Source organism: Crocuta crocuta, unplaced genomic scaffold, assembly GCF_008692635.1.
Source record: "Crocuta crocuta isolate KB4526 unplaced genomic scaffold, BGI_CrCroc_1.0 scaffold121, whole genome shotgun sequence".
In the NCBI taxonomy this organism is placed as follows: Eukaryota; Metazoa; Chordata; class Mammalia; order Carnivora; family Hyaenidae; genus Crocuta; species Crocuta crocuta.
Window position 1 is genome coordinate 1,147,824 of NW_027528608.1, and position 21,159 is coordinate 1,168,982.

The 21,159-nt window shown below is 50.1% G+C and overlaps 1 protein-coding gene across 2 annotated transcripts in view; it reads left to right on the plus strand.

Annotated features, from left to right (window-relative positions):
- Positions 1-21,159, plus strand: part of ZNF536 (zinc finger protein 536) — a 437,569-nt gene that overhangs the window by 44,017 nt on the left and 372,393 nt on the right. For both annotated transcript variants that reach the window (XM_077754626.1, XM_077754627.1), the window contains exon 2: positions 8,752-8,821. The gene's annotated coding sequence lies outside the window, so the exon portion shown is untranslated. The remainder of the gene's footprint in view (positions 1-8,751; positions 8,822-21,159) is intronic.

Below are 21,159 nucleotides of genomic sequence, written 5' to 3' on the forward strand. Positions count from 1 at the left end.
TGGACTTGCGTCCAGTGACACAGGTCTTGAGCCTGTGGGAGGTGTGTGCATCTGGTCTGAGCTTCCTGCCCTAAGAACACTGTGTGGCCTTTCCTTGTCTGCCTTGCCCTGGGTCAGAAAATCCCATTTTGGGACCAGGCATAGGACTCCATGTGCAGAGAATGGTGCCAAGGTCTGTGTGCTCTTGAGGACACAGATGTGGGGCTGTTGAGTGTCTCTGACCAGTGGACGCTGGACAAGCATGGGTGCCTCCAGATGGGGCTCTGCAGGGTGGTGCGGTGGGAGGTGCTGCCTGGGGCCGGGACAGCCTGCATGGGCCACGGAATCAGCCTACCAGCATTCAGGACCTGGATCTCTCACTCATCCCCCAACTGGCTCTTAACCTTGGGCAGATTACTGTACGGCTGGTGCCTCGGGTTCAACAAACGAACATGATAACAGTAGTCACCTGATGGGGTGCGGTGAGGACGAAGTAAGACAGTGCAGGTCAGTGTGTGGGACTCTGGTTGGCACATGGTAAGTGCTCAATACACGTTAGCTGTCACTCTTAGTGAGTTCAGGAGTGCTTAGGTCAGTGAACAGATCCCTTCAGAAGTGTGTGTGTGTGTGTGTGTGTGTGTGTGTGTGTGTGTGAGAGAGAGAGAGAGAGAGAGAGAGAGAGAGAATGAACTCTGGCTGCTCCTTCCTGTCTCCATCCTGTAACTTTGGCCTGGACTGAATGACCAGCAAGAATAGTCTCCCTCTGCCTTCACTTTCCCTCTCTTCTTTTCTCCTTCTTAGGGCTGTTTTGACTATGAATTAATTGTAGGTTGGGGGACTCGCAGGCAAAAATCAAAGCCAATAAACTTCAAAAGGACAGGGGGGACCAGGGCCACCGGGGAAGAGCAGGGCTGACAGGGGCCGGCCGGGGCTCTTGTGGCTGTGGGGCAGGGTGCTGGGGGCTTTCCATGTATCTTCAAAGGGGACACCAAGTGTTTGAGATCGTCACTTAAAAGCTCCCCATGCAAAACTTTGGAAATCTGGGTGAGAGGCAACGGCTTCCAAAACAGCTATTTTTATCTTTTGCCAGCAAGCAGGAGCCCAGTGGAACGTAGAGTTAAACTCGGAATTTCTTGGCAAGGGTTAATAATCAATGTAGATCTCCTAACAAAGGAGATGCTGCCTTATTATACTGGGAAAGTTTTTTTTCTTAACTGTCAGTGAAGCAGTACTAATTATTACTCCAGTGTAAATGAGGTCATTTCCTATTAAGAGAACAAAATGCTTAGCCTCGCCTTGCCAATTCATACCAACTATTTTTCACACATACTCAGCTTTTTAGTTTTTTTTTTAAATTTTGATAAAATCCATTCATTTGTATTAGAAAAGTGTAAACCATCGCAATAATAGTTGCCCATGATTACCCAAATGAGCTTTTGTAATGTGTGGGTTGTTTGAATACCATGTGTTAGCTATGGAACAATTAGGCAGCTGAATGGATCTTTAAAACAATCAGATACTTTTATCTCACTGAAAAAATACATTCCTTGGATGTGTGCTGTTAAACCGTAAATTCCGGGGAGCGTTAAACTCCTGTCACGAGAAGAACTTTCGGATATATGTTGATCAAGGACAAAAAGACATCCAAATATCTTGTCTTCATGTTTTCATTTTTTTTATGCAAGCAAAAAGATTTAAGGAATATTGTAGCAAACAAAGGGTAATTGTTTTAGCCCAGATGTTGCTTTTGCACAACAAGCAGGTTACAATGTTCCCACAGAGCTGATGAGCCCAATCAGGGAAATGATTAAAAATTGATTTTGTCCCTGTAATTACAGTATGTAAACTACTTAGCTTGGATTGCAAAGGAAGTGATTTTCTAATTACGTATATACTCTGGTGTCTAATGATTGGTTTTTTGAAGTAATGAAGAGAGAGCACTAACGACTCCTTGGTGTTCTGTTGTTTAAGAAAGACCATCTTTAGAGTAAGCAGCAACAGACAAAGAGTTTAAATTGAATTTTCAACACTGTTAATGTGCACATGGATTTGTTTATTAAAGAGACAGGGAAGTAATTTGATTGGCTCTGAGCATCTTGGCTTTTTTTCATGCTAAAGCATGTAAAAATACATGCACCGGGTCGCAAGCTGACGGGGAGAAGGCTCTCTGCTCATCTTTTATCATCGCAGCGCCGGGGCTGGTACTGCGGGGTCTCGGGTTCCTGCGAGTGTCTGATGTCTGTATATCCTGAAAGCATTTAGATCGAACAGGTATCAGATAGCTTCTGCATCAAAGTTACCTTTGTTTTAAAGTGAAAGGAGAGGCTTCCCTCGGAAGCATGTCCAGGCAGCCCAGCGCACTCCGCGTTGCAGCCCTTCAGCTGCATCCTGTGACGCCGGGCTCCGTGATGAGGGGACGACTGCCACATGCGTGTGCCACGCTCACGTTAGCGCTAGCCCTGTGTGTGTAGGCCTGGCCGGGGAGGGTCAGCGGTGGGAGCCCGGGGCCGGGTGGATGGGGCTGTAGGAAAGAACTGGCTGAGTCCTGAGCGCTCCTTCTCTGCTTTGAGACACGTGGTGGCTGATGAATCACAGCTCCTCCAGCACCTGTTGTGGCACAAGTTAGGAGGGGGAGACTGGTTCTCGGCGGGCAGGACGTGCCCTCCAGGGAGAGGGCAGTGGCTTCAATGTGACCCCGAGAGTGCGGTGAAGCCAGCGGATCAGGAGACGCCTGCTGGTGCTCACAGTTTCTATAGGGAGGGTGCACCCCATGCCACGCGGGGCTGTCAGGGAAGCACCGGGGCTTCGGGAGACAGGAAGCAGGTTGTGGGGGGGGTGAAGATCGTGAGCAAGAGCCTTGATCGTGCTGAGGGAAAGGCCCAGTGAGGCAGAGTGAGCAGATTTGGATTGGCTAGTTGGGATAAAATCGGCAGGCCTGGGGTATAGGGACTGCCTCTAGCGGTCTGGTGTCTGACACTGGGGTGATTAGGGCGGGGTGGCCCAGAGTGGGAGAGCCTGGCAGCGGAGGAGGGGGTTGGGGCATGGACTCTGGATTGGTGGGTGTGCCTGGGAAAGATGTGCTCTGAAGGAATCCTTACTCTCTTTAGGAATTGGCTAGTCCCGGAGGGGGCAGTCCCGGCAGGGCCAGTAGGGACCCAGATGTCAAAGCCTCAGAAACGCATGGTTGCTGCACCTGAGCCCTCGGCTGTGGCTGGTGTGGGAGTGGGTGCCCCATGCCACCAGAGTCCCTGGCCAAGGTGAGCACATGATGACTCTGGGTCCCCTTATTCCTGGGGTCTCCTCAGCAAGTCTCACTGGCTCTCTGTGAAAGGTGTCCTGAATCCACGTGCTTCGCTCCATCGCCATGGCTCCCACCCCATGTCCAGCCGGGTCTCATCTGGCAATGCCAGCAGCCTCCCCAGCTCACTGGTCCCTCTGACTCCACTCTCAGCCCCTCCAGTCTGTTCTCCCCACGGCAGCCAGCCTGGGCCCTATACAGTGGAAATCACATCATGTTATTCCCTGACTCAAAACCTACCAATGGCTCAGAATAAAATCCTAATTTCTTTTTTTTAATGTTTTTGTTTTCTTAATTTTTATATATTTATTTATTTTGGGGGGGAGAGAGAGAGAGAGAAAATGCATGTAAGTGGGGGAGGGGCAGAGAGAGAGAGAGGGAGAGAGAGAATCCCAAGCAGGCTCCATGTTGTCAGCGCAGAGCCCAATTTGGGGCTCTGACTCACAAACAGTGAGATCATGACCTGAGCTGAAACCAAGAGTCGGATGCTTAACCAACTGAGCCACCCAAGTGCCCTAAAGTCTAAATTTCTTACCATGCCTGACAAAGTATGCCCATCCTGCCCCACTTCCCTGTTCACCATCCAGGTCCTGGCCACATGGAACGTGTTACGGCTCCTTGAAAGCACCATCTCCTTTTTACCCCGGGACCTTTGCACTTGCTGTTTGTGTTCACTCACTGTTTGTTCTTCCCCAGATTTTCACAGTGCTTGCTCTCTCACTTTATTCAGGTTTTCTTTTCTTTCTTTTTTTTTTTAGTCAAATGTCACTGTTTAGTGAGGTCACTGGTCACCTTATCAAAAATCATCCGTGTCCATCATTTTCAAGTTCCACCCAGACAGAAATATTGCTTGTCACCAGGTCCCCGGAGCCTGGCCATGAGGCTGGCACACAGAGGGCACTTGCCAAGGGACAGCTACCTGAGACTGATTCCCTGTGGCTCTCCTAAGTGGCACTTGTCACCTGGACTCCTTCCTGCTGGGGATTTGGAGGGGCAATGGCTGTGTCACTTGGGCCTCTGTCATCCCTCAGAGTTCTCGGGGACAGAGGGAGGATCACTCAGTGCTGGGGAATGGGACGTCTGGGTGCCTTTTGAGAAGCTGTAGGTTTGTGATAGAGTCCCTGTCCCCTGGTGGCCTGGAGATTATTGAGCCCGGAGCTAGGAAGGGCGCCTGGGACCTGGGAGATGGGGGGTGCACGCTGGAGGGGAGGCGGAGCCCCTCACCTGGGCGTCCATCCAGGACAGCAGGGCTCAGAGGTACTGTCCCGGGAGGGATAGGGTGTTCTCTCCAGAGAGCTCCCGATGTGCGTCCCGTGGGCCACACACTTCCCCCGGCCGAGTGCTGAGGGGGTCCAGCTGTGGCTGTCTCACTGCCAACCCCTTCTTTCTTGACACTCTCCTGGAAGGAAGGCAGTTCATCTGGCTCCCATCTGCCCCAGGCTGCCCAGACCCCTCAGCGGACAGATGCCCCGGCTCCTGCTGCCGGGCCTCCCAGTGAGCCCTGGGAGGGGCAGGCCTCGGTCTCTCGAGCTCTCGGCTCTGCTCTCGGCTCTGCAGGCATCGGATCTCGGGGCAGAACACCAGCCAAGGGAGAGGGGATTGAACCAACTCTTCCTTCTTTCCTCCATCTTCCATCCGTCCCCCATCCTTCCACATGCACCTGCACCGGCCCTCCTCCTCTCCTCCCTCCCTTCCTCCCCTCTTCCCTCCTCTCTTCTTCCTCCCTCCCTCCTTCCCCTATGCCACCCCTCCTTCCCCCTGCCTTCCTCCCTTTCTTCTTTCTCTTGTCTTCCCTTCTGTCTCCATCCTTCCGTCTCTACTTCCTTCTTTCCCCCTCTCCCTCCCTCCCCCAAACATGTCCTGAGCTCTGCCTGGAGGTTAGGGACTGAGAAGTGAATTGGACAAGCATTTTCCCTGTGAGCTGGGAGGTGACACAGGGACCCCTCAGTTGGTGTTTGGTGCTTGGTAGGCCCTTGGCAAAGTCAACTCGTCACTGGGATAGCCTTTCAGTTGCCACGGATTTGAGTGGGAGACAGGACTGTAATGACCATGGGATGGCAACATGGGCCTAGAGGGAGGGTCTTGTTCCAGAGGGTCTTGGCAATGGCGGGGGTGGCGCATCCCTGCTCATCTCCTGACTTGCCAGGCACTTCCCTGGGACCAAGTCTGGGAGGCCTGGCTTCTGCCCAGTGAAGGTTTCCCCAGCTCTGCTCAGAGCTTCTGCATGTCCCTGGGGAGGCCCTGGGAGGGAGGGGTGAGCCCTGTCCCTGGTGCCTGCTCTGCCTACAGAATTCACAGGGCTTGGGGCCACAGCATGGGCCAACCAGGTGCCAGGCCAGAGCGGCCTGGGCCACCCCCCACTTTGTCTTATTGTCTGTGTCCCTCATGGCTTCCTGTCCTCCCCCCTCCACTTCACATCTCTTTCTCAGAGCGTTCCTCCCCTTCCCTTCTTCTGCGTGGCTCACAGGGGCTGCGGAAGTGCTTGGTTGTAGGAGACCCCTTCCCACCACCCCTCCCCAGCACCTTGTACTCCCTGCCCTCTCTCCCCCTCCTTGAAGTTGTGTCACTCTTCACTTCTTCCGGGACCCTATATGCCTCTCAGGTCAGGGACCCTCAACCTTCACCCTCCCTTGCCTCCATCTTTGTCTCCACTGAGGCCCTGCTACACCTGTTAGGGGCTCAGCTGGTGTGCACCCCCTCCTGGTGCCCTGGCCTCTGACATGACTCTTGGCCCCCTACCCGGCCTGCAGCCCCTTCATACAGTGGGTGGACCTATTGCCCCTGGTGTGCCCTGGGGCCTGGTGCACAGTAGGCTTAAGGTCTCAGCTCACTTTCAGTCAGTGCCTGTGGCTGACAGTGACTACATGTGTGCCTGACCTGTGTTGCAGGGCTTATTAATTTATAGTAGGTGGGATTTTAGGCACTGAAGCTTGTCTGTGGAGGTGATATTTTGGTGGGGTGGCTGCTACCCAACTTGGCCTTGGCTCAGGCCCCTGCTTTTGGCTGCCTTTGTGATCTGACCTCTCTCACCCTTCCTCGGATGGGCTTGTGGGTCCTGTCTTGGGGGTGACCCCCTCCTCCACCCCCTCAGCACGGGGTCCATGTGGGAGGCAGGGGTGAGGGGAGGCTTCATTTCAGGGACCTGTTTCTGGTTATGTCACTGCATTTTCTCTAAGTGCAAGTTACTGCTTGCACCAAGGCAGCTGTTTCATCTATTGGGTAAGATAGAATTACCAGGCTAGCGCTTTTCCTCCCTCTCTGCCCCAAATCAAGGACGTCAGTGGTCTCACGTGGTCACCTTTGCCCAACCTGCAGTGACTGCAGTGACACCAGGCAGCAGGAGCCCCATCGGAATGGTTCAGAAAGGTGCACACGGCACAAACTTGGTTTCCTGTCCTCAGATTCCCGCGTGACCTTGAACATGCAGGGGCTGTTGGGCTGACCTTGCCCCGGGCAGGCCAGCCACCTTTGGATTACCCCCCTAATGTTTAGGGGAGCACCTACAGCAGCCATGAGGCTTGGGCTGGGGCCTTGACCCATTTAGGGTGGAGAAGCTCCCATCACTGCCCCAAGCGCAGGGCAAAGGAGCTGGTGATGTTCTGATCGATGGTGTGAAGCCTGTGAGCAAGTGGGTGTGGGACCCCCCAGACGGTATTCCTCTGTGTTCTCCCTGTCACCAGGATTCACAAAGCTCCTAAGCAGACAGCCCCTGCAGAAGAGTTGTAGAATTTTGCAAGCCATGAGCCTGGGTCTAAAACCTGAGTCCGTCCCCACCTCCTGCAGCCCCTTCCCTGAAAGGAAGGAGTCTCGTGAGCAAACGAGTTAGTCTTCGCAGGGCCAGCCAGGTCCTGGGGGCTGCTCTGCTCAGCTGCCACAAGCCTGAGGAGGTACAGCATCGGGAATTGGTTTTGCACACTCTAGATTTCAATGTTGAATGATGCGGGAAAAACAAAATGCAGAAGATAATCTGATTGAGGGAGAGAGAGAGACATGTGATTTTTTTCCTTGTTGCAGATGACTGAGGTGTAAACTTTTGCTTTATGTCTCAAGATAAGCAGACAGACATTTGTTTGCAAATAGCAGTGTCGTGGGGTGCGTGGGTGGCTTAGTCGGTTAAGCGGCGACTTCTGTTCAGGTCATGATCTTATGGTTCATGAGTTTGAGCCCCACATCAGACTGGGGCTGACAGCTGACAGCTCAGACTTTGGAACCTGCTTCAGATTCTGTGTCTCCCTCTCTCTCTGCTTCTCCCCTGCACATGCTCTGTCTCTCCCTCTCTCTCTCTCTCTCTCTCTGTCAAAAATAAATTTAAAAAACATTAAAAAAAATTTTAAAGACAAATAGCAGTGTCCCTGCTACACTTTGAGGAAATATTTTCAGCACTCAGCAAACACTTTTTTTTTGGTTGCCAGAAATCAATCTTGGAAGTTAGATGGAATGTTGTAAGCCAGCGGATTTGTGTCCAAATTTTATCATCATGGACTGGGGTAGCCACCACGGGCTCTCTGAGTGCATCTTCTGGTTTTCCATTTGCAGACACACTGTTGAATCCATTGGAATCTCACTTTTATAGTATCAGAACGCATGACTCCGGGTCGGTGAAATGTAACTTATCAAGAGGGAACTTTTGCTTGCCTGTAAAATCCCTTCTGTAAATTGGATTCCGAATTGCACTGGGCCAGCCGTGGCTGTACCCAGGGAGTGGGCTGGGGATCACCGGCTGGGGCTTGGCTTAATCACCCCAGCTGCCTTCTCTGGGGCCATTGTGGGCTGGCATCTGGGCTTTCCGTCTAGGCTCCCGTCTGGTCCTAGTATGCCGTTGTGGATAGGGCTTACTTCAGCAGTGAGACAGGAGAAAGTAAAATGCCTACCTGGGTCCTGCTTTCCTGGTCTTGGTTCAGGAGGAGGGACTCTGATGCCACACAACATGCCAGAGGCTGGGCCAGTTACTGATTCCTGGTTTAGAAGCACTGAATCCTGCCCTGGCCACCGAACAGGTGTGGTCAGTTGAAATTTGGGTGGAATTGTGGTCTACTTAAGGGGGTTCCTTAAATCGGAGAGAAGAAAGAAACCCCTGATGACTTCCTCAGTTCCTTGACCTTTAGAATTCTAATGAGAGGGTGAGGGAAAGAGAGAAAGAGAAAGAGAGACAGAGACAGAGAGCGGGAGCTCTCCTACTTGCTTATTTCTTTTGTCCCATCTGGAGAAGAAATGGTTAGATGCCCCGCCCCCTTCTCTTTTTGCAGGTGGCAATTTCCCATTAAAAGGAGCTGAGCAAATTGGGTTTATTGCAGCAAAGGTCACATAGTTCCCATTTTTAAATTGCTCAATGAATTGGGGCACTGGGGCTATTAAATGTTGTTAGACTCTTGACTAGCCTGGCAAATTGTTACCTTGGATGAATGCTGTTTACCTGTCTTATTGAAGTCGATATGTCCGACGTGGAGAATTGCTAACAGGTCTTATTTTTGCAGTTCCTGCCCACCACGGCTTTAAGAATACCCTTCAGCCAGGAGGGAGCTCCGTTGCTCTAAGGCTTGCCTGGTAAGGAACATCGTTTTGTAGTTCGTTGAAGTGATGTCTGTCTTTGAGTCTGTGGTTTGTCCAGGCTGCCCTGTTTGGGTTGTAGACCCCTGTGCCAGGGAAGCCTTCCCCCAGCTACTTTTCCTTCCTGGACTGAGATGGGTTACGGGGAAGCTTCTGGATTCAAATTTCCCTGGGAATTGAGCTTGGGTCCCAGGTCTCTGAGGTGGGATGAGCGTGTGATGTCAAGACATGATCAGAGAGTCTCAGAACGGAGTCGCAGGTGGGGCAGAGCCCTGCGAGGTTGGCTTCTTTCTCTCTGTGTGACATCCTAAAGAGGTGCTGCCGCATGGCTGGTGGCTCCAACAGGGACGGGTGCGGCTGTGACCCAAAGCCATGTGGCCCCACGCGGGCACCACCCACAGCCGTTTCCCCATCACCCACCGTGCGGGGCTGTGGCCTGGCCCAGTCTTGGAGGAAACTTGTCCCAGAGTAACTTTGCATTTGTCACCTCAGAGTCAAGATCCCAGACTCAGTAATGGCGTGTTTTCCTGGCATCGAAGCTGATAAAAACTCAAAATGCGAACGAAGGGACAGTGCTGCATTTGATGTCTGCACCCACCTTATCTGGGCTAGCGGAGATATCTCTGTAAACTCACCCTCAGATCTCATTAGCCCAGAACCCACCTCCTCCTGACCATGGGCCTCAGAGGTCACTACACAACCGGGGAAATTGATAGCGGAATTACGCACTCAGAAATTAATTTCACATTGTACTGAATATATATTTTTTTATTGTGACTTTATCTTGTTGGAAAAGTGCTTACTTCTGATTTTGTGGATATTACTGACCATGGATTACTTTTATTTTGGTTTTTACACAACAGTTATATTAGAAATTTGCTGTTTTATTCTTACCTTCTTAGTAAAAATCCTTTTATCACACAATGGGTAATTTATATCCATTACCAGGGCTTTCAATCCTTTTCAGTGGGGCTGTCAGCGCCGTTGGCACAGTAATGATTAATGTGATCTAATAATAGTGTGCCATTATATTACCTTAGTAAAACATGTACCAACATCCTATTCGGATCTACCAAATTCATAGCTTCCTATAATATTTTTGTTGAAAGACAGGATTACTATTTTTCAAAGCTGATTTTTTCCCCTTTAACATATTTAATGAAATTCACAATTCTCTGCCTTAGTAATCCGGGCATGTGATTGGGTTCAGTGGGTGCATTTGACATCTGTAGGGAGTGTTGTGATTTGTCAGGGAGAGGTTGGACAGTCTCAGGGACCTGCCACCAGCAGATCCTGGGTTGTTTTGCCTTGAAGAAAATAAAGTCTGGGTTTCCAGCCTCCTCTGACGTGTAATAAGGAAGGTGTGTGTTCGATCAAAAGGCAAAAGAGGAAGTAATTTGGCTCAAAGACTCCTTTCTTCCTTTCCTGTTTTGTCCTTGCTTCTGTCACCTGTCTTGGTCTGCTGGTGAACGGGAGGGTAGCAAAGCCAGTGGGAGCGCCCTCAAACCCTCCGTCTCTGGCTCAGCCTCTGTGGATCAAAGGCGGGGATTCTCAGACTTGGCCCTTTGACATTTGGGTTGGGTGAGTCACGGCCCTGGGGACCAGCCTGTGCACCATAGGGGCTTAAGCAGCACCCTGGCCCTCACCCACCAGATGCCAATTGCATATCCAGTTCCCCCCACTGTGACAACCAAAAATGTCTCCTGACACTACTGAGTGTCCCCTGAGGGACACAGCCATCCCTGCTTGAGAGCCACTGGTCTAGTGTGATAGGAACACCAGCAGACTGGTTTTGGGGTGGGGGAATTCCATTCGGGCTTCCAGAGTTTTGTGGTGCTTCTTTGGGACATCCTTCTTTGGGAGGGAAGACGTGCGGATGAAGGCGACACACCGCATCCTTTTCCTGGCTGAAACCCAGCTGCCTCCTTTCTCCTCCCGCCTCTGTCACAGAGCCTGACCCCAGCGAGGGTCTGAATCTTAGCTTCTTCCACTTAAATCCCATTATAATCACGCCCGTGATTGATAACATTCCACCTTTTCAAAAGGCTTTAAAATCTGTGTCAACCAAGGATGACATTATTGTAGCACGGGCGAGATGTATTCAAACAATTACACACTCAAATCAAAGTGGGAAGGTTTGTCCTTCTAGTCTGATGCCTTTGTGACGTGGCTTTCGCCAGCGCCTTGGCCCCACAGCCCCCGAAACCTTCAGCAGGGAAATGTATGGGAAGGAATAGGTTTTCCCCTTGATACCACTCAGCTCTGAAAACAGTTTGATATTTGGGCTTCTTAGGGCTGGAGGGGAGAGGAGAAAGGAGGGGTTGCTGAGCACGAGAGAGAGATAGTAAGAGAAAGAGAGAGAGAGGGAAAGAGAGAGAAAGATATATCCTTGCTTTTGATTCAGAACAAAAATTACTGCTGCAACATTGGCTCGAGATATGCAATCAACTGAAATCAGGAAAAGTATTTTGAATACAAAATTTATATTGAAATACTTGAATCTTGATACGTGTGCACCCACATACATGTATATATTTAAATCAAGGAAGAGAAGACGAAAAATAAAGCTTTTTTTATAAAAATATTGCTTGTAGTATTTGCCCTCAAATGATTTCTGCCACATCAGAATACATTTTTGTACTGTTAGCATTTCCATAGAAGACACTCTTGTTTGCTTTTACAACAGATCCTTGATGATAACAAGTGAGGAAATGGCTCTGATTTACCTTTGTTTTAGGTGGATTTCAAATACATTGTGATGTTTGGTGCAGGAAGCATTTTGGTGACCCACCCCTCCTTTACTGGTTTTTGGTCTGTCTCTCCCACCACAGCACAGAGCTGGTAAGAGCAGGGCCAGGTGTGTGATCTTTAGTGTTGCTTTTCTTTTTCATGAAATGGTGTCTGATGCAGAATAGGTTCTCAATAAAACTGGTGACTGGCAGGATGGAGGGATGGATGGATGGATGGATGGGTGGATGAATAGGTGGGTGGGTGGGTGGATGGATGGATGGATGGGTGGATGAATAGGTGGGTAGGTGGATGGATGGGTGGATGAATAGATGGATGGATGGATGGATGGATGGACGGACAGATGGATGGATGGATAGATGGCTGGATGAAAAGATGGATGGTTGGGTGGATGGATGGATAGATGGGTGGATGGATGGATACATGGATGGGCAGATAGATGGGGTTTTATTTCAAACCTGAATAAGATCTTAGAATAGTAGGCCTAGCAGTCCAAATGAAATCCCAATTTTTTTACCATCTCTTCACTCCTTTCCCTCTCAAACATTTTTTTTTTTACATTAAAATGGTCAGTTATACAAAAACAGTGTTGGGGCGCCTGGGTGGCTTAGTCGGTTAAGCGTCCGACTTTCGCTTAGGTCATGATCTCGCGGTTCGTGGGTTCGAGCCCCGCATCGGGCTCTGTGCTGACTGCCAGCTCAGAGCCTGGAGCCTGTTTCAGAGTCTGTGTCTCCCTCTCTCTCTGACCCTCCCTTGCTCACGCTGTCTCTCTCCATCCTAGAAATAAATAATTAAAAAAAAAAAAAAAACAGTGTCATTATGCCTTCTTTTCAATCCAGTTTTTAAAATAGAAATATATGTCTAGGACTGTGCCGGGCCACATCTGTACATGAGTGTCATGCTGTGTGAGCATCCATGGTCATCCATGAAGGCATGTCCACAGTAAGACTGAGACTAAAGACACAGAGGCAGAGGGGGGGAAAGGTGACCTCTTTCAATGTGGCACAAGGAGTTTATGAGGCTCAGAAGACTTCCTGTCCAGATGACTAGTTGTGTGTCTCCTGGGCAAGACTCTAATTTATATTGTATTTCATGTTCTTTTAGAGGTTCTCGTGTGTCTTCTTCAGGTTTGCCATGCTTGATCTGTGTGGGACTGGCCAGTGCCTGGCCATGTGGGGTCAGCCATCCTGAGGAGACAGGCTGAGGCTCTGAGCGCTGGGGCTCCCAAGTCGGGGCACAGCAGACAGTGTCTATTGGAAAACTTATTCCCATGGATGAGGGTGAAAAGTTACCCCATGCTTGACTTATACATTATTGCACAATGAACATCACAGCCATACCAGTATGGAAGTAATAACAAAGAGAGAGATAAATGACCCCAACGCCTGGCAACCCATCACTAAGGTGTGGACTCTGGAGCCAGGTTTTCTGGGTTAGAACCCTGGATCCCTCACTCACTGGCTGCGTGACCATGTGTTGGGGGACTTAGTCTTGTGCCTCAGTTTTCCCATCTGTAAATTGGGAATGGCAGTAATGACAACCTAGTCAATTATATAACTAGTCTATGTAATGTGCATAAAACAATGCCTGCCTCCAACTAGGCGTTCAACACACGTGTACTGCTGCTATTATTTTCATTCTCTCTGCTTCGTCATCTTTCCCCCCTCTCTCTCTATTTATCCAAGATTAAGGAAAGTATAGGCCATTTTCAGATAATTAGCCTTTCCCCCTCAGACTCATACCAGAGCTAGGAACCCCCGGATGCTGCCAGGCATGCGGTCTTCCCGGCGCCCCCGGGGACCATGGTGGTTAGCAAGTTCAGAGAGCGTCAGAAAGGTGGTGAGTTTCCGAAGTCAGCTTCCCCTCTGTGAAAGAGCATTGTTGACACACCACTGGGGTTTGGGATTTACTTGGTGTTTGGGGAGCACATTCCTGGGATGGATGCCACGCAGTCATGGTGGGTGGGAACAGCCAGCTCTTGAAAGGGAGGGGAGAGCTTCGTGGCTTTTCTGTCCCACCCCCTTGTGAGTGGGGCTGCTTTGCATCATGGCCCAATTTTATATTTTAAGCATCCATTGAAATGTAACATTTTGCTTTTGGTTTATTATGTATGCAAGTATCTTGCTGATAAATACATGTGTAATTGTACCATCGTAACCACTGCTAGTCAGCGACAACATATAATTAAAGTCACCCTTGTAGTCATTGAACTTTTCCATCCCTGGCAAGATCACTGACCACTCCAAGCAGGGTGTGCCTCCATGTCTGAGCCATGTGCATGCCTGTGTGGCCTTGCCTCCCCCTCCCGGCCCATGGAGCACCCCAGCGCACCTTAGGCCATGTCCTCCCATACACACTGGGGACTGCCCTCAGACAGCGTGGTGCAGGATGGAAGGCTTGGGTTGTAGAGCCTGGAGGTGCCTCTGTTTTTGTGTCTGTGCCCAGATGATAATTGGGCCCAGAGTGGGTGCTTGGTAGACTTGAATGAATAATCTTAAAAAGCCCTTCATTTGCCTCTGAGCTCTCTTTTCACATAAAAGGGGTACCCTTCTGCTCATTCTCCTTTTTTGGGGTGATGCTTTACTGCATTGCTTTATGCCCTGTGCCGGGCTTGGTAAACTATGGCCTGTGGGTCATAACCGGCACACTGCCTATTTTTTGGTAACATTTAAAAAAACTTTTGAAACCTGTAATGAAATACACATATCTTTTGCTACTGAAAGTTTAACATTTTTCAAGGGCACCAGAAGTTCAGTGGCGGTAAGTACACTTGCATTGTTGTGGAACCATCCCCACCATCCATCCCCAGAAGTTTATCATCGTCCCAAGCAAATGCTATACCCACTAAACAGTAACTCCCCATAGCTTTCTCCCTCCAGCCCCTGGAAACCACTGTTCTACTTTCTGTCTCTCTAAATTTGACTATCCAAGGTATCTCATATGGGGGGACTCAGTACTTGTTTTTTGGTGACTGGCTCTACTTTGTTTAGCATAATGTCCTCAAGGTTCATCCACAGTGTAGCTGATGAAAGGATTTCCTTCCTTTTTAGGGCTGAATAATATTCCACTGTGTGTGTGTGTATCTGTTTATACACACCACATACTGTTTATTCATTCATACGTCAGTGGACACTTGGGTGTCTGTGTCTTGGCTATTGTGAATAATGCTGCTATAAACATGGGCATACAAATATTTCTTCAAGACCCTGCTTTCAATTCTTTTGGATATATCCCCCAAAGTGGAATTGTTAGATCAAATGGTAGCTCTACTTTTAAGTTTTTAGGAACCTCCATACTGTTCTCCACAGCTGCCGTGCCATTTTACATCCCCAGTGACGATGTGCAAGGATTTCAATTTCTCCACATCCTTCCCAACACTTGCTGTCTGAATTTTTGATGGTAACCATCCTGATGGGTGTAAGGTGATATCTCATTGTGGGTCTCCTTGGTTTTATATAGCTTATGAGCTAAGAATGGCTTTTAAATTTCTAAATGATTGAGAAAAATCAAAAGAAAAACAATGTCCTGTGAAAACATGAAAAGCATATGAAGTTCAGATTTTATTGTTCATACAGAAGATTCTCTAGGCATCCAGGCTACTCCCATTCATTTATGGATCACCCGTGGCTGCTTTCACGCCATAATGGCAGAGTTGGTGGTTGGGACAGAGGCTGTGTGACCTGGACAGCCTACAGTGTTTCTCCCCTGGCCCTTTACAGAAAGTCCTCATCTTGTTTAACGCCCTTAGCAACTACTCTACAGACAAAGAAACTGAGGCTCAGCACACCTAGCTAACTTGCACAAGTGCCACATCTGAACATGTCTATACCAGGAGGCACGTGCCTATCCCTGTGACCCCACATCTTGTGTTTGTCACCATCGCCATAAACACCATCCTTTGGAGATGAACATCCTTCGTAGCGAACACTCCCTAGGGCTTTAGTGAGCCTGTGGTCAGGTCCTAGTTGAAAAAAAAAGTGATAATATTAAGATGTGATGTTGTCATTGGGAGAGGGGGCACATTAAGGGAAAGAATGAAGGTGACGGGTGATACCGGGTGAGCTGAACTTTTCTTTACTTCTTATATGTTATTCTAAGACCTCTGCCCTGTGCCGCATGGCAGGGTGAGCTTTCGACTGCTGAAGAAGGAGATAGTTTCAGGATGCCTGCATGTCTACATGCGCAGCATTTCCTTGGGATTAGAAGGAAAGCTAAGCCAATCGATAACTTCTTCTTGCATTAAAAAAGTGAATTATTTTCCTAACCCAGAGGAAGAAAAACCAGAGTATACAGGAGAACATGCTGATTGATTCTTTTCCCTTCATTCTTTTGATCACATGCTGTTTGGCATGAGTCTTAGTGTAGATATCTTCAGCTGGCCCCAAATCTTTTCCTCCGAACGTGGAGATCTGCTGTCCGTCTCCCAGGGACTGTCACGGCCACCCACTTTGTGCCTCTGGCTCAGATGCTCAGGGGCTGCTACTGAGGCAGTAGGCGGTTGTGTCCCTGCCTCCCCCCCTCTGGGCCTCCCTCTCGGGCAACTGGGATGTGTGGACTTGGTACCAGGAACCTTCTGACATTTTTCCATGTGAAGGACAAAGTGTGGATAGTTATTTGTTCTTTCTCCAAAGGAGAGAAATGTCTTAGTTGATTTTACATATTTGTGTGCATTATGGAAATAAACCATCAATCCAAGGTTAGGGAATGTTGGGGGGCTCCGGGGAATGGTTGGTCTTGGGTTTCAAGCAAAGCAGTAGTTCCCCTACTGTGTTTGGGAATGCGTGACCTTCCGCCCAGTCACTGCCACGTTTCAGCAGTAGGCTTCATGCGGTTACAGTGTGGGGTACAGCAGTGTCTTCTGTGAACTCTTGGCTGTGGCTTATGCTCTGCCGGACCCCTACCCTTATGGTTTTCTGGGGAAATTCACTTTGCACAAAGGAAAGTAGGAGAATCTGAGCTGTAGGAGGATAATGTGACCTGTATGGTAGCACATTATGAGAAGGACCACAGTGACTTTGGATTTTGAGTTTCATGCTCGAAAATCTGCCCATGGTACCTTAAGCAGGGGGCCTGTGTCTCATAGGTGCTTGAGAAACATGTAAGGAATGACTTGGGCTGGAAATTGCTCTGTGCCTGAGACTAAGTGGGAGAAGGTAGTGATAACGTGCTTTGGAAAAGTCGAGGTCTATGACTTTTCTTTTCCATTTAAAGATTATGGTTGGTGAGAGACTCTTGAATGCTGACAAAAACTGAGGACTGATGGATGTGGGGGGGAGGGGGGGATGGGCATGGAGGAGGACACTTGTGGGGATGAGCACTGAGTGTTATGTGGAAACTAATTTGACAATAAACTATTTGTAAAAAAAAAATAAATAAAGATTATGGTTGGGCCTTGGCCTGGTCTTGGGTCTGCCTGGCCATAGCCCAGGAGTTGGTAGTATAGTGGCCCACAGAGGCCTCTGGCCCTGACTGGCCTATTCTCTTGGGGACACTGCTGACTGGCAGCTCAGCCTTTATCAGGGGTCCCTGTGCTCAGTCCTGGTAGGTGAGGTGCGACCCCCAACACTGGGGGCTTGCAGCCCAGAGGAGAGGGAACTTTGGTTGCTGTGTGTACACACGTGCGTGTGTGTGTGTGTGTGAGGCAAGGTGCAGGCATCTATGTGTTGAATTTTCCTTACCCCAAGACTTTTTTATTTTCTTCCTGGAATCCTGCAAGAAGGTAACCAAATTTTCCTCATGTTCATTTGTGTGGATTATTTCATGTCTAAGATGCTCTTATGAGCAAGCTAGGGTCAACAGTATTGTTTTGGTTTCTTCACAAAATATAACTTAAGGCAGTATTGACAGTAAAAAGATAAGTTTGGTGTATGCTGGAATCATCCCTCAAATTTCTGTTTCTTCCTTCTGGGTCCTAGTGTGTGTGTGTGTGTGTGTGTGTGTGTGTGTGTGTGTGTGTGTGTGACTTCAGTGTTTCTGGACAGAATGTCCCCAGTATGATCAGGCTTCCAGTAACAAGCAGTGAGCAGCAAAGTCTTCATGAATGGCAACCGTGCCCCCCAGAAGGCATTTTGGGAGTTTGTAGAAAGCCTGGTAGAATCCCTGTCATCCCCAGACACCTCTCAGCCACGGCTTCCTCCTGCAGGGTGGCTCCCTCCACCCCTCCTCTGAGGCCTCAGACTGAAGGCTGAGAGAAGGTTCCAAGGGAACCTTCATGTTGAGGCAAGCATGTGTGGCTGGGGGCTGTGTGGGCATGGGAAGAAGGGCCAGCCCAGGTGTGAGGATGCTGTTTAGATTCTCCACCTGCTGCAGTAGCCAGGGTGGTCTGGGGAGTCTCAGGCCATGCCAGGCCTCAGGCTCACACCCAGCGGGGAAAGAGTTTGGATCACGTGGTGTCCATGTTTCTTTCCAGTCTTAAGCAGAATCACCTAGAGCAGGTGCCAGTTATATACACACCGTGCTGGGATCGTGGTTAATGTGGATTCTGCCTAGGGCTCTGGGGGCCAGGGATCCACACACCGGATAGGCTCCCAGGCCATGCTCCTGCTCCCGGGAGCTGCCAGGGGCCAAATGGTAGCTCTCAGCCTTAGCTGCTGATTTGCAGTGCCCGGGGAGCATCTGAGCCCCACCAAATTTCTGGACCCAACCCAGACCAACCAAATTGGCTGTGCAATCCAGTCGAGCACTGCCCTAGGTAGCACCCTGGGTCTTCAGCTGACTCAAGCATCACAGTTACCTGGAGGGCCCGTGAAAACAGAAATCCAGATCTTCTGATTCTGATGGTCTGAGGTGAGGTCCAAGAACTTGAATTTCCAACAGAATCGAGGCAATGGCAATGCTGCTGGTCCAGGGACTGAACTTGGCAAACCCCCGGTCTAATGTCATCAAGTACGCCGATAGTCATTACACAGAGTGTGAGGGCATGGGGGCCGGGGGCTCTGGGATCTCCCAGCCCCTCCAGGGCCACCTGGCCTGCCTGCTTCACACGGCGCACTTCCTTGTCAAAGTTTTATTTGAAAAAAGATTTCTGGGTAGAAACAAATGTTTGTAAGTCTCTGAAGTAAAGGCAAGACTTCTAGTCATGGGATGGTGACCATTTCTTCTCCAGCTGAGAGGAAAGCAGGCAGGTTTCTCTTATCCTCTTCACTGCTGGGTGTGGCCCTTTTTGCCTCTGATTCTGCCCTGTCCTGCAGTAAGTCTTTCAAACACGCTTTTTGGCCCTAAAAGCTCGCACCTGTAGGGAGGTCTGGCCTCAGCTTGGGATGAAATCAAATGTGGCAGCTGCGAGTGACTGCTGACTGTTTACCAAGTGCCAGGCACTGTCCTGGTTTTGTATGCATGATCTCATTTAATTCTCTCAAGGATCCCATACAAAAAGCACTGCCATTATCTCACGTCGTGTCCCGAGTGCCCGATACCGCCTTCCAGAGAGAGCCTGTGTAGACCACAGGGCCAGTTGCGTTGGCTGAGGGACTGGAGAACCACTTGTCGGGAAGTCCAGTGGAGCGTGGCCACCAAGATTAGGCCTGTCGTGGTTTTGGGAAGAGAGCAGAGTAGGGCCCCCCTTCCCTGCTGGGCCAGGTGATAGCTCAGAGCCCCTGACTGTCCTTTGGAAGAAGTCACTGTGGCGGTTCTCCTTGGTCATGGTGCCAGGTGGCCAAGACCACCTGGGGACATGGCCAGTGAGCTTCCTCTCAAGGAAGCCCCCTCCCTTGAGCCCTTAACTGTGCAGAAGTGTATGGGAGGAGAATCTGGGAACCAGCTAGGAAAAGGGGTGATAGGTAGAAGTCTCCAGGGTGTAGGTCTTGCTGTGGTGGCTGCTGCGTCTCATGGCAGAGTGCTGCCTGGGGCAGCTCCCCGCTTGCTCTCTGCCTGGGCACCCCAGGGTCAGCGAGGCATCCAGCACAGCAAGTTGTTGCTGAAGTGTGGCATTAGAGCTGCTCTTGCTCCCTGTTCACCTCGTGTGCCCGGAGCACAGTTGGGGGGGAAGGGACGCACACCTAGACACGTGGTCTTCCCTGTAGCATTCGGCCCTGTGGGGAGCTGCGGTGTCCGTGAGCCCCACTGTTATTCTTACACCTGTGCTGGGGTCCCCTGGTGGGCCTTGGCCCTTGGGCTTTAGAGCTGGAGTTTGGAGGCAGGGAGAAGACAGCCCAGCAAAGTGACTGAGGAGGTGTTTGAGAGGCCCCCCAAGACCCCCAGCCAGGGAGGAGCTCCCGGTGGCCAGAACTGGGCTGCTTCCTCTGCGCTGCAGACACAGAGACCCTCCCCGCAGCACTTTGCAAACTGCCCTGAAGCCCAGCCCAAGGCCTGAGCTTCTTCCCTTGTCCGTGTTCTGTCTTCAGCATTCCACTAGGTGGTTCTTTATTCTTTTTTAAATTAATTAATTTATTTTGAGAGAGAGAGAGAGAGAGAGAGAGAGAGAGAGAGAAAGCAGGGAAGGGGCACAGAGAGAGAGGGAGAGAGAATCCCAAGCAGGCTCCATGCTGTCAGCACTGAGCCCAATGCAGAGCTTGAACTCAGGAACTGTGAGATCGTGACATGAGCCCAAACCAAGAGTTGGGACACTTAACCAACTGAGCCACCCAGGTGCCCCTCAACTAGATGGTTCTAACGAAAGGCTGGTTTGCAGGCCCTACTGTGACGTTACTGGGCACCTTGTTGCTGGTGTCTTCCAGTTGTGATTATTTATTCACTCTCCTAATACATGCTCGGCAAAGACATGCACGGGAAAGTTTACGTCCAGCTTAACGCGATTTCTACGTAAGTGATTTTCTTAATAGAACATGTTTGACCTGAAAGCACTTCCTTTTTGAACTTTTGAGTGTTTTATGACTGAGCTTTAAAAGGTTGTTGAGTTCAGGCGGCTGACACGTTCTGGAGTGGGGCTGGGAGAGCAGAGAAACCTTTCCCCAGCAGCCATACAGGTGACCCCTACCGGGTGCGTGGGCATTCCCGTGTCCGCAGGGTTGTGCTGGGAGGTGGCTGAGGGATTCTCCATTCAGACGTCATCTTGGAATCTGTGGAGTGGTGGCGGCTGGGGAGGAGTGGCTGCGTGCTGGACAAACGTCACCCCAGGTGGCCCTTTCTCCAGGCCAAAGGAACAGTGGAGCAGTGGGGTCTGTGCTTTATTACACTGTGTACACCTCGCACGGGGATGCACTGTGTACACCTCGCACGGGGATGCACTGTGTACACCTCGCACGGGGATGCACTGTGTACACCACGCACGGGGATGCACTGTATACATATTGCAAGAGGAGCTCAGGTGTCAGGCAGATGNTGCTTTATTACACTGTGTACACCTCGCACGGGGATGCACTGTGTACACCTCGCACGGGGATGCACTGTGTACACCACGCACGGGGATGCACTGTATACATATTGCAAGAGGAGCTCAGGTGTCAGGCAGATGGTCTCCTGGCCTTGAGAGAGCTCCCTCTGGGACTTGAGTTTTTCACATAGGGCTGCTCACCAGAAATCCTACGAGGTCCTCCCTAGCACCCCTCCCCATTTAGGATAGTGGCCAATTCTGGACACCTGTTAGAACTAAGGAAGCATTGGCACATACTCTGAGTGAAGCCCAGACC